Source organism: Xenopus tropicalis, chromosome 8 (genome assembly GCF_000004195.4).
Source record: "Xenopus tropicalis strain Nigerian chromosome 8, UCB_Xtro_10.0, whole genome shotgun sequence".
Taxonomy (NCBI): Eukaryota; Metazoa; Chordata; class Amphibia; order Anura; family Pipidae; genus Xenopus; species Xenopus tropicalis.
In genome coordinates, this window is record NC_030684.2 from 108,781,482 (window position 1) to 108,796,283 (window position 14,802).

Below are 14,802 nucleotides of genomic sequence, written 5' to 3' on the forward strand. Positions count from 1 at the left end.
CATTCAGCTAGTTCTCCCATTTAACTAGATTTGTACACAATATGCTTATGAAAATGTAAATCAAATTATATCATTTTTGAAAGTGTGTGGGCTGGCATTTAGGCTTGGAGCCACCATTTAAATTAGCAAGAAAGATTCTGTTCTCTGCATTTCAAAGCCTACATAAATTATTTGCCAATTAAAACTGACAATTTGGCTCTGCGAGATGTCATTTTTACAGGTAAATATTTTCCACTGTAAGATCACATCATGAAAATCAGTGGCGTACCAAGACTGTGCCGGCCCCCCTCACCAGCTAAAATCTTTGGAAGGAGCCGGCACATGATGCAAACACTACCTGCATGCCTTTCCCATCCCCTCTTCCCAATAGCCCTGCCCACCCCTTCCATTCACCACCCACCTGCCCCTTACATTCCCCCTTCCCACCCACTATCTCTCAGGTAGGAGAGTAATGGGGAGTGCTCCTCTAAAGCTATAAAGGAAGCAGACCCTGTAGTTCAACTGCCCCCCCCCCCCCCGACCACGGAGCCTGTCTCATCTATAGTTACACCAATGATGAAAATTGATTTTCATCAGATTTTCATGCGTTTTCAACACTCAAGTAACTATTAGAAACCAGATTTGAGCCCTGTTTAATTGGTGATATAATATCTTTATGAGTCAGTTTGGCCAAATCCAAACACTATATGATACTCTACTAAAAACAGTACATTTCTGCAAAGAGAAGGTATAATTTACATAGATAAATAAGGGTTCTGATTTATGTTGCCATTCAATTTTAATGGCTTCTGAATCCAACAATCATTGATTCAATGTATTGCTACCTTAGGGAGGAGGAGGCCAATCTGTTTAGAAAATGACAGCTGGATGTAAACGGACAGCAAAAAGGGGGGTTGATGTGTTCACTACTAGAAATATTATTAAATGCAGTGTAAGTGTAGTGAAGGAGTGACCACGATACAAGCAAAAAACTGATGCTTTGTACCCCCTTTTATACTGGTAACTGCACAGAGAATCTTTGTTTCTTGGGCACAAGAAACTAATGGGCAGACTAATGGGCACACTCTCACTTTAATTAATAACTGTAGTGTTGAACACAATTTGCCATTTTACAGCAATACATACATACAGTATGTACCTCTGCAACTTTGCTTGGCAGTGTATCCAAAATCAGTTGTGTGATCCTTTCTAAATTCAAATACCTAACCTAAGTCTTGGGGCTCTCTCAGAGTGCACAGTGAGGCTCTCTTTGCCAACTCTTTGGGGAAAAAAAAACTCCATCAGTTGTGTTAAGAACAACTCCACCCCCCTTATTGTTGTGCTTCCTTCTCTAAGCCAACCTCTTTCCTAGTATCAGTGGGGGAGAATGGAGAAGCTCAGGGCAGATCCAATTACTTCAACCCGATGATAATATATATGACCATGTGAGGGAGCTTTTGCTCCATTAGATTGCTTGCATTTCTTCTCATAGCCTATAGAGATCACTACATTTGGGAAAAAAGTTGGCTTTTCCTAAGGACCAGGTTCCATTTACTTAATCTTTTAAAGGGGGTCAACCCTGGAGAAAGTGGTACAGAGAAGCTCTATCTTGTGAGTAATGGTGTCAGTTGGGATTCACTAAACTGCTAAAGGTTAGGGGTAAATGCAAATAGTTCCAGGTTTTATATGATGTGAACTCTATAACAGAACTCTACACAAAGTAATAAAAGGTCTGTCAATTCTCCTACATTTTTTCAAGACCCCTGTGCATGCTATAAGAGATAAGCATGGTGCGTGGTTGGAGCATGGTCGGACCATTACAGAGTCTGATTGGCACATAACTGGATGTGGCCAAATTCTCCCTGACAGTGCCTCCAGGAGGTTGACACCTCTGTAATGACCAGCTGGTCTTGCTACTAATAATGACATAAGGAAATATTCAGTGGGACACAAAGCAAAGGATGAATGGTAACCGTTCATCCCAGGAAATAATTAAAGGAAAACTATACCCCCAAACAATATAGGTCTCTATAAAAATATATTGCATAAACAAGCTCATATGTAAAATAAAATAAACCATTTTCATAAAAATATACTTTTTTAGTAGTAGTGCTATTAGATAATCCAAAATAGAAAACTGCCATTTTAAGAATTAAGGGCCGCCTCTGTGAATTATAGGATTCACAGTGCAAACAAGGCACACATACAGTACATGCTAGGCCCCATCAGCCAATTAATGGACAGAGTTCTGCCTTTTGCTCCCACACTACTTCTTGTTACAGTTAGAGCTGCATTATTTCCTGTCAGCTGATCTCTGAGGGAGCACCCAGCCCATCACTAAATGGTGGCTCAAGGGAAAGGATGTAAAAGGGCAATATTTATTGATATAAATATTCCAGTTTGGCGAGATTCTTTAATAGGTCACTTAACATAATATAAACTATCCGTTGGTTAAATATTCATTCAGGAGGTATCATTTTCCTTTAATTCAAGACTTAATTCACAATCTGCTACTAAACACACAATGGACACTCACCACTGTAGGAGGCCTGCAAACTCTTAGAAGTACATATATATATATTTGCTTAGATAGCAGCATTTAGTACAACAATTTATAGATGAAACAAAAACATGAAGCTCAGTACTGTAATACAATATTCAGCCTAAACACCAAAGTCTTGTATCACTGATTAGATGTAAACTGCTATGTTCCATAAGTACAAATCATTTATTTGAAATCGCAATCAGTGCTCCTTTCATTTTGGCCCTCCAAAATATTCTCAATCTGTTTAAAGCCATTGTACAAGAGGAAGTGGGCAATATTGAAGGCTAAAACACATTTTAGGCTGCCTAGGCTTTATACCTAACTGCATACAATATGCATCCCAACAAAAATGACCATCACACTTCAGGTTTAAAAGCCACAGAAGGGCGGTATGCCACAAGCAGCTTTTCTAAAATAAAAAGATACATCTGACTTTCATACACTGCAGAGTTTAAGGCACAAATGCCAAAATACACTGAAACTTCAACTTTGCATACCCCAAATCGAACTTTTTCTGTATTTTATATAGTTGTTTTGTGGTCCCACAAAGATAATGTATTTCCCTGATTTTACATTTTTCACAATTAGACTTTTTTTCCTGGTCCCCTATAAAATGCAGTCAGGCACACAGCTAACTGAAGAAAAATGTCATAGTGGAGAATATTTCTCATCATGGCAATATATGTTTCATTATCTGTGAGCAGAGCTTCTGGATAGCAATCATCTGGTGCACCAGCTTTTTTAACTTTAATACCTGCATTGCATGGTTTAGAGTGTCTGGATATCTAGTACCTAACTGGAATTGTATAACCCTCACATTGAACTGTACCTTCGGAGTGCCTTTTATAGACTAGTGAGTAAAATCTCCAATGTTTTAGGCCAGTGATCCCCAACCAGTGGCTCATGAGCAACATGTTGCTCACCAACCCCTGATGTTGCTCTCAGTGCCCCCAAAGCAGGTAGTTATTTTTGAATTTTTGACTTGGTGGCAAGTTTTGGTTGAATAAAAACAAGATTTACTACCAAATAAAGCCCCCTGTAAGCTGATAGTGTGCATAGAGGCTGCCTAATAGTCAATTTTAGCCCTTATTTGGCACCTCCATTAACTTTTATGATGCTTGTGTTGCTCTCCAAGTCTTTTTACATTTGATTGTGGCTCATGAGTAAGAAAGGTTGGGGACCCCTGTTTTAGGTAATAAGGCAGCCTTTCCCTGAATCTTTCAGAAAGGCTTTGACACTATATAGCTCTCAACATTTATGTTATCTGTCCACACATACAGCAAAAAGCATAGTAGTGCTCAACATTTGGGTCCAGGTACCTGAATAACACATGAATAAATGATATTTATATTAAAAAAAAAACCTGCATGTTCTTTATGCATACTTGTATTGTTTGTTCCCCAGTCAAAATTTGGAGTGCTTGCCTCTATTTAATTGTATCCATGTAAAATTAAACCTGGGTCACACCATGTCAAATTACACTTTGAATTCCCCATCTACCTGTCCTTGCAAGGGGTTCCTCCCAGCAACTTGGTTTCTTCCCATTCAGGCAGGTTAATTGGTTCCTGATAGAACTGACCATAGTGTGTGAATGCAAAATGGACATTTGATTGTAAGCTTCACTGGAGCAGGGACTAAGGGAAACGATGTAAATTTTTTGTAAAGATTTACAGAATATGTTGCTGCTATATATGAATAATAATCATGTGAAGTTATCCAACATACAATTACACTTACAATGATATGTATTATCCTATATACTCATGGTGCCATGCATCATTAGCAGAAGGCTTGGACCTAAGTACAGGGGACTATACTGGGGAACTTGGAGATTAAAGCAGGTGCAAAGAGTTGTTCATGGGTGAACAACACCTTCTACAATTGCTGGTATCAGTCTAACACATTCCCCCAATAAGGAGAATAGCTTTAAAACACTTAGTAAACCTTCCCGTAAGTCCTGAATATGTATTATGTTATGGGAGCAGCAAAATAAAATAAATATTTTATTAGTTAATATAATTAATTAGTTACTATAATTAATTGTCTTTCCTAGGATATTAGTAAATATAAATACATTTTAGGGGTTCAAAGCTTAAAATGTTTGACAATTCCTAATGTAGATGATAGTACAATCCATCAGGGCCAGTGACAGGACAACTCATGTATTTAGTTAATAGAATGTAAGCTCTGGGGATACTTAGTACACACTGGAGCTTATTTATTAACATTGTGCAAATTTGCCCATAGGCAGTAACCCATAGAAACCATCAGTGAGCGACCTTTTTCAGCCAGCTGCAGGTACAACAAGGAATACAAAAAAATCAATTGGTTGCCACGGGTTACTGCCCACAGGCAAATTTGCCCAGTGTTGATAATTGACCCCCAGTAGAGAGAGGAGGACAGAGATGCCCAGCCCTTGCTCAGTGCAGCACTGCACACAAGGCTGTATCCATACAGAGATACATCTGCTTTTCTGGAAGCTAAACATGGGTAGATAATAATGTCCCAAGTGAAGATACCATCAGGGAAATGGACTGAGCTTGGGGGGAGCAATAGCTGAGAAACATCAAAGTGTGCTTTTAATGTGTTTAGAAAAATCGAACACAAACAGGAAAATAAGGTCCTGATTTTCTAAACTTTGCAACATCTGCTTCTCTTTACATTGAGCACAACACGGTCTGCTGGTCCCTGTGAGAGTAAAATCGTCTTTTATTTGGGTTGTTTCAATAAATAGCGTTACTTTGTGCTGGGTAAACCCGCAAAGATAAATATACTGTAAAGAGCGGCTTGCGTGTAAGCCTAGAAAGTGGTGTAGTGGGGTGCTTCAATGTATTGCAAGAGTATTGTTTGGGAATGATTAACTCATACGATGAAGCAGTGGTGCATAGGAGCTTTCATTGCTTTCTTTTGAAATAATATTAAGTAGCATATTTTTAGTATCCCATGTGACTTGAACAATGAAATCCATCACTGCCGACTATGGTTCCCTTACATAATACATTTGTGACAATTCTGTGTTTCCTTCTTTATGGTGACAGTTTGAGGAAACCCCTTTCCTGTTTCAGCAATACAGGTTATCCAGAAAGTTCCAAATTAGTGGAAGGCCATCTCCCATAGAGTAAATTTTAATCAAACAATTCTCATTTTAAAAAAATATTGTAATAAACAATAATTGATAAATAATAAATAAGTGCCTTGTACTTGATCCCACCTAAGATATAATTAATCCTTATTGGAGGCAAAACAATTATATTGGGTTTATTTAATGTTTACATTATTTTTTATCTGGCATACCACAGGTCTGGGCATTCTGGGTAACAGGCAGGGTCGGACTGGGCCACCCTTGTCGGACAGACCCGACCCTTGTCGGCACTCCCCTGCCCGACCGGTCCTCCCCAGTCCCATGTGGCTGCAGCATAGGAAAGTTAAGTTATAATGGCTTTATTGCATTCTTGGGGTAATTCTAGCCCCAGCCTGAATTATATATATTTGAGATATTCTTCATTCATAAACTTTTGCTTGGTAAAGCAAAAAATCATTTTACCCCATTTCAAGTGGCTGGCACACGTATGGCCAAATAGCTGATGGTCAAAAAGAGAAAGCGAGGTGCAACTCCTATAACTTCTGCCAATGTCCCATCCACATGGCGGGAAGCAGTATCTGTAGATAAACATTTCTACTGGACAGACTGCCAGCAATCAAATAGGATCACAAGATGGTTGTCCCATCCCAAGGGATTATTCTAGACTGTACAGCAGGATGGTATGAATGTGATCACCAACTCTCTTACCAAATCTACGCATGAATGGGCATCTTTAGCCATACGTGCATATTCACCAATCCTCTCACCCACTTCGATGATTTTCTAATAAGTGATGAATGGAATATATGTGCAGCACATCATTTTCTTTTTTTTCTGTTTGCTTAAAGGATACCCAAATAACCAAATTTGCAGAATTAACATACTGAGTGCCTTTAATTGGCCCACACATCTTCCAGACCACATATACTGGCAGGGACTCATTTTTATTTTGTCAAAAAACAGAGCAAGCATTTAGTTCATGATCCCAGACAATTATATATTTTTAGTTATACTAATTACCCTCAAAACTCAGGCAGGAAATGTTACAGAAGGAAAATCTTACAACATGCCATGCAATGTAACAGCAACTTGTGTTTTCTTTTCTTTTTTTTTTCTCTTTTGAACAAGGATAAAATATTTGGACATAAATAAGATGCCTTTATGAAAAGAGGTTGATGCTTTTTCGAATAGAGAGGATCTCATTACTGCTGTTACTGCAAGATATGAATCCAATGTGGGAAATCTGATTCCTATATAGGAAAGTCATTTAAAGAGATACAGGTATGGTATCCCTTATCCGGAAACACGTTATCCAGAAAGCTCAGAATTACGGAAAGCCCGTCTCCCATAGACTCCATTTTAATCCAATCATTCAGAATTTTAAAACTGATTTCCTTTTTCTCTGTAATAATAAAACAGTACCTTGTACTTGATCCAAATTAAGATATAAATAATCCTTATTGGATGCAAAACAATCCTATTGGGTTTAATTAATGTTTTATTGATTTTTTAGTAGACTTAGGGTATGGAGATCCAAATTACGGAAATACCCCTTATCCGTAATACCCTAGGTCCCGAGCATTCTGGAGAATGGGTCCTATACCTGTACTGACACCAGAAAATAACCCTTATGTTACATCTATCATAACAAGGTCTATGCATGCTATTTATAATTTTGCCTTAAAAGTATTTGCCCAATGCTTTTACATTACTTATCTGATCCCCTGTGTTCCTCTATGAGGGGGCTGCCATATTTGTGCAGAAGTTGTCTGTTAGCATCTGTTAGCATTAGAACTGTATAACTGACAGGCTGAGAAGGGACAGTCAGGATGAGCAGTATGAGCGCAAGTGTCTTACTTGACACCGACTGTGTCTTGCACTATTAAATGCTTTTGAAACCCTGTATTCAGCATTTTTCTATTAAAGGACATGTCAACCGCAAAAAATATTTTTTGCTTAATAAAAGAAAACATAATTCCAAGCAACTTTCCAATGTGAATTTACTGAAAATGTTTAGTTCTTTAAAAGTAAATTGTAAATGTAATTGCTATTGAAAGCAGCATTTGCTGAACTCCTGGTTGTTACTTTTTAAACAATGTTGCAAAGGTCAGTCTCCTCCAGCAAACAGGTCTGTCAGTCTGCTGCCCTGTGTTACATTGTTTAAAATGCCAGAACTACCAGGGTAGAGAATAGAAAAGGACTGGCAAACACTAATTCTTATAGCAATTATATATACAAATAAGTAAAAAAAAACCATTGCAAGTTTGCAATGAATGTATACTGCAATGTTGCTTAGAATTATGTTTTCTTTTATTGGCAAAAAACATATATTTGGGGCCAACAATATTTTGGGCTGACTTGTCCTTTAAAGACTGCAGATGCTTAATTCACCTGCCAGTCTAGTTGTTGAATGGCGGGCATACCACCTGTGCCCTAAGTGGTTTATATATTTACAAATTTGATTATCTCCTCTCCATTTTATCTTCCAGTCTTATATTTTTCTTCTAGTGTTATTCAAACAACGGCATGGTTGCTAGGGTCAGTGGGGCTCTAACAACAATGTGTGGCATGTAGATGATTTCCTAGGGTACTGTGGGACAGTCCTGGATGAGAACATAACTCTGTACTGCTTCCTCCTGTGTCTGCACCAAGAGCTACTGCATTAATTTGGGTGCAGACACACAGGGAGGATTTCGGCATGAAAATGCCATTAACACCCACACATAATATAGTCAGGCTCAGCTCTTGTCTGGAAGATAAATAGTGAGGAATGTTTGAGTAAAAATGGCATTGGCAAGTACTGGCATCCTTCTAAATGGTCACTAAATCACTGATGGCACTACTGACAATTACAGGAGGCGTGTCTTCAAACAGAAATGGATAATTAGATTGCTGTGGTTCTCTTCAAGGGGGATAAGAGGAGGTGACAAATGTTTGTGTGCCAAGGGCCTAAGGGGGTAATGTAATAAAAGCCACAAAGTTTGCTTTAGGTCTAGTAACCTGACCAAATGACCAATCAGGCATTTACTTTTAAATAAGTGGACAGTATGTGCATGGCCACGATTAGAGGAGACAGGTGGGAATTCTTTCCAGCAGACTGCACCATGAGTGGGTTTGCAATGTTGGCAGTAACAGGGCTGACTGAGGGCATGTTCAATGTGAGTATTATTATTTTCATTACCCATCCTGTTTATTTGGTATGGCCCACTGCCGAGAATGACAAAGGGCTATGACAGAGGGCTACTAGCCCAGAGTGCCTGGGGTGGGGTTGGGTGCTGTTTGCTAATTAGTATGAGGCCATATTATTTCTAATGACGGCTCTGTGCTAACAAGTAGACTTTAATTGCCTGACCTTCTGGAAACAGAACAACTTTTATTACATGACCACCCTATAGTGCATACATTACTATAGAAAAGCTGCTGTTACTTATGGTCTTTTTAGAAGAATATTTGTAACTCCACCCCCAAAACTGAGAAAAGACGCTTTTGTTTCTTGTTTATGCGGTTCAGAGCAAGCACCTCAGTCCATAAACATGGGTCAGACATATTTTCTGCAATGATATGGGACCTCCTAAAACAGACCCCCCTTACATCTGACAGATATTGGCTCACTGGAGATTCTTTTCTCACGGCAGAGATTTCCTCTGGGGACCCTGATTTAAATTACAGCAATAAAATCCTTTCAACTATATTACAGTCATTAATTTAAAGTAAGCCTAATTTGGGATTGGATACTTGAACTCTGTCTCAAAGTCTTTTTCAATCAGAAGTAACCGCAAATTGTATGGGCAGCTCCAGTATCTACCAGTTATCAAAGAGTGGCTTCTCAAAGCACAAACTGAATACACAGAAGCGGTGCAGATTTTTTAGAATGGCTTACTGTACAAGACAACTGGACACTATGCACAGTGTAATAAGGGCCAATGGTCCAAACTCAATGTGTTTATGTGAGAGGTTGGGCAGCTGGGTGGGCAGGTTTTAAAAAGGTGCGGCAATGGTAATGCACAAGAGAATAAAAAAAACAACACCCAGGGTTTGGGCGAGGGTGGGTGTGGAACTAGGTGGGTGGAGGAAAAAAGATGGGTGAATGGACTGAGCAGGAGGCAGAAAGGTTACCATGCATCCATAAAAGTGTTTTGCCATACTCCTTGTCCTCTTCTTATATCATCCATATCTTCTCCTATTGAAAGTCCAATAAATAAAGTGATACTCCTACACAAAGTAACGACTTGCGCCTGAGGCCTAGTCTAGGGATAAAAACATAGTCTGACAACACTACAGCCAAATAACCCACTGTGCATACAGAAATCCTGCCATGCCAGTGTAGGCTTCATTTAATGAGACAGCACATTCAGCTGCAGTAAATAAAAAATACCCTAAAAAAACAGATCATGCATATACCATCCTTCAGTTTATACATGGCATTTCTTGGGTGTGAAATCAGAGTTGACTTACAGCTACCCAACAGATCGTTTATACAGTTTATATCATAATTAAGTGGCCCGTTAAAGGACCTTGCCAAATTGGAATATCTATATCAGTAAATATTGCCCTTTTACATCCTTTCCCTTGAGTCACCATTTAGTGATGGGCTGTGTGCCCACTCAGAGATCACCTGACAGGAAATAATGCAGCTCTAACTGTAACAGGAAGTAGTGTGGAAGCAAAAGGCAGAACTCTGTCCAGTAATTGGCTGATGGGGCCTAGCATGTATGTGTGCCTTGGCTTGTTTGTGTGCACTGTGAATCCTATGATCCCAAGAGGCGGCCCTTAATTCTTTAAATGGCAATTTTCTATTTAGGATTACCCAATGGCACATTCTGCCAGAAAGGTTTATCTGTTTGATAATGGTTTATTTAGATCAGGGATCCCCAACCTTTTAGACCTGTGAGCCACATTCAAATGGAAAAAGTGTTGGGGAGCAACACAAGCATGGAAAAGGTTCCTGGAGGTGCCAATAAGAACTATGATTGGCTACTTCATACCCCCTATGTGGACTGGCAGCCTACAGAAGGCTCTGTTTGGCATTATACTTAGGTTTTTATGCAACCAAGGCCACTGGGAGCAACATCCCAGGGGTTGGGGAGCAACATGTTGCTCATGAGCCACTGGTTGGGCAACATTGATTTAGATGAAGCAGGGTTTTATATATTTATTATATGTTGTTGTATGCACTATATTTTTTTAGACTTGTATTCTTTGGGGGTATACTTTTCCTTTAAGTAATTACTTGTGCAAGTATCATACAAGTACATACAAACAAGCCAAGTTTATGGAATGTTAGCGCATTGGTCATTTTCGCTACTTTTCAAAAAATGATTACAAATCACTAAATGGTACTATAAGTCAATACATTACTTGATACAATTATCAGCAGCTTTAGAGAAATACCAGCAACTCATGCATGAAACTGTAAAAGCAAAATAAAACTGCTAATATAACTGAAATACTACTCTTAAATTAAAGCTCAGAGTAGTAAACCTCAGAGAGCATGCTCAGTATGAAATGTATCAAATTGGAACATTTTAGGAATTCGTATCTTACTTTGAAAGGAGAAAAAAGAAACAAATTCATTTATAAAGAGATCTAACCCCACCCCAAAAACATTTTTGCAGTTTCCATTTATTTTATTGTGCATGTTATGAAACTAGTAGCTTTGCATTTTCTCTCATGTAAATGTTACATTTATATTGGTCATTAAACCTTCTGCATACCAGCTCAGATCTGACGTGGAAAAACTTGATAGTAGCAGTGTAAAATTGCTAGTATCACTGAAACAAAAAATATATATAAATGTATGTAAACTGTTCATTGTTTGGAGGTTAGATCCCTCTTTAAAATTGTTTAGTTTCTTCTTTTTTTGCGGATTGGGGTAAGATACCCTTAGTTCTTAAAAACTGCACATTATAATTTATGTTGTGTGCTATGACAACAATACATTTTGAGAAGTTAGACTGCACCTTTAAAGGGACAATATATTAAAAACTTATGTTTTTGTACTTGTCCTTGTGTCTCTTACAGTAATGTTTAATGTTTATAAAAAGTTCAGAAGTGTTATTAGTGAAACAGTGATTAACTTGAATTTAGAGCAAAGTTACTTGTTTGATGAATGGAGGAATCTATTTCCTGTTACTCATTTAGCAGTGTTTCCTTTCTCTTAAAAGTAGCGGCAGCCCTATCCTGCTACTGTTTACAGAACTGTAGCATTTAACTGGTAAACTGAAATAAGTTAAGGAGAGGATATATATGTATATATATGATCCCCTGTGGATTGAAACACGTTGATATGAGTATGGAGGAATAAAGATTTGTTATTATTTTTTTTACATATAATTTCCGTGAGTGCTTTGTACCACTTAAGTATTTATTCTAGGAATAGCACCCGGCATGTAACTCAGCGCTCATGTCACAGGAGTCCTACTGGCAGTTGAGAATAAATCCACACATCCACAGCAGAAGGAACCCACGCTCTCATGGCTTATGGTGACAACTAGTTTTTTATTGTGGAGACAATCTGCTAGCATTGGTTTTATATATATATATATATATATATATATATATATATATATATATATATATATATATATATATATATATATATGCCTGTTTTCTAATAGAATAAAGTGATTAATTTTTAGTCCCCAGAGTGTACCTTTTTTTGTGGAATGGATTTACAGCATATTTGGTAGCACCTGAGTCCCTAAGTGAATAGAGCATGGAGTAAACGAAGTGCAGGAGGTATATGGACTGTATATATATATATACAAAAATGCTGGAAGAGCTGCACACCATGAGGTAGTATTGATACCTGGGTGCCTGTGCAAAAAATGAGTATACAGGCTAGAGGTTTATTGTGACCAACGTTTCAGCTCCACACAGGAGCTTTCGTCTATATGTATATATATATATATATATATATATATATATATATATATATAGACATGCACATGAGAACTCAATATATTATGTAAAATAAAATAGTTACTTGATGGTAACTAAGCTGCATGAATCCATATTAAGGACAAAATAATCCTACTGGGTTTATTTCATATTTAAATCATTTTTAGCAGACTTAAGGTTTGGTGATCCAAAATAAGAAAAATCCCTTATCCAGAAAACCCCAGGTCCCAAGCATTTTGGATAATTAGATCCCATGCCTGTTATGTCTCAACAGCCTATTCTAAGATATAAAAAGGCAAATATAATACAAGAACCTTCAGACTCTAAATATACAGCTTGTTTACAGAATCATATAAAGGAGATGCTAATTATTAGAAGGGTTATACTTCTTTTATATAAGACTCTGCTTGTTAGTTTCATACAGTAATCGTTCTGGCACACAGATTCATTGGGATGAAAACTACTGACATCACGTAACCTGTAAAATAAGTCATATACTTTCACAGCTTTTTTAAGATTTTAGTTTTAAGTCACGATCAGGATGTATATAGAAAAGTGATTTTAAATGTATTACAATGGAAAGAAAAGAAAATTTTCTTTTTTTTAGCCACACACAATCCTGGATTTTCTAACTAAATAAACATGATAAACATTACGGAGCGGCAGCAATGCTTTCAGACGTGGCGATTTGTACTCAAAGCATGCACAGCACCATTTCATTTCCATGGGACAAAGCTACTGCAGATCCAATGCAGCACTAGGAGGATAAAACACATAACTATTTCCATGCCAGGCTGATTATCTGTATTGCCAGCAATTACTATACTACACTGAGGCTTTTATTTACATTTATTTATTACATTATACTGTCACTATTATGATATAATATAATCCTTTATGAGATATAAATCACTTTCTCTGTCATCAGCTAGGGGGTCTTATATTTAAAATCATTATAAAACTGCAGAGAAAACAATCTAAAAGCGGACACAGTGTAATACAATAACAAAAAATGGCACACACAGGCCTTTTTATATCACCTTATTTTCTGGCCCCCGCTTTCCACGATAAAGAGGATACTTGCTGCATCTATCCCACTCACTTGGTAAAGTACAATAACAGCACGGGTCAGCCCATTTAATGCAGTTAGGTAAAATTCCCATCCTATCAGCTACTGGCAGAGAATGATATTTTAAACAGTGTGGTTCTCCCTGAAAATGATCAAGAACATCCCAAGGTCCCAAGCATTCTGGATAACAGGTCCCATACCTGTATATATAGTTCATTACTTAGAAAAGTTGGAAATTTCCATGGACACACATTTGGGTTCTGTCCTTGGATATAAAGGTCTGCTGACATCTACTGTATACTATACTTTCTATCTATCTACACTGCCCTATTTTTCTTTCTTTGATGTATTATATATATATATATATATATATATATATATATATATACAGTGGTGTGAAAAACTATCTGCCCCCTTCCTGATTTCTTATTCTTTTGCATGTTTGTCACACTTAAATGTTTCTGCTCATAAAACACATTTAACTATTAGTCAAAGATAACACAAGTAAACACAAAATGCAGTTTTTAAATGAGGGTTTTTATTATTAAGGGAGAAAAAAAATCCAAACCTACATGGCCCTGTGTTAAAAAGAAATTGCCCCCTGAACCTAATAACTGGTTGGGCCACCCTTAGCAGCAATAACTGCAATCAAGCGTTTGCGATAACTTGCAACGAGTCTTTTACAGCGCTCTGGAGGAATTTTGGCCCACTCATCTTTGCAGAATTGTTGTAATTCAGCTTTATTTGAGGGTTTTCTAGCATGAACTGCCTTTTTAAGGTCATGCCACAACATCTCAATAGGATTCAGGTCAGGACTTTGACTAGGCCACTCCAAAGTCTTCATTTTGTTTTTCTTCAGCCATTCAGAGGTGGATTTGCTGGTGTGTTTTGGGTCATTTTCCTGCTGCAGCACCCAAGATCGCTTCAGCTTGAGTTGACGAACAGATGGCCGGACATTCTCCTTCAGGATTTTTTGGTAGACAGTAGAATTCATGGTTCCATCTATCACAGCAAGCCTTCCAGGTCCTGAAGCAGCAAAACAACCCCAGACCATCACACTACCACCACCATATTTTACTGTTGGTATGATGTTCTTTTTCTGAAATGCTGTGTTACTTTTAAGCCAGATGTAACGGGACACGCACCTTCCAAAAAGTTCAACTTTTGTCTCTTCGGTCCACAAGGTATTTTCCCAAAAGTCTTGGCAATCATTGAGATGTTTTTTAG

At 37.8% G+C, this 14,802-nt stretch overlaps 1 protein-coding gene across 3 annotated transcripts in view; it reads right to left on the minus strand.

Annotated features, from left to right (window-relative positions):
* Positions 1-14,802, minus strand: part of slc25a21 (solute carrier family 25 (mitochondrial oxoadipate carrier), member 21) — a 203,392-nt gene that overhangs the window by 141,096 nt on the left and 47,494 nt on the right.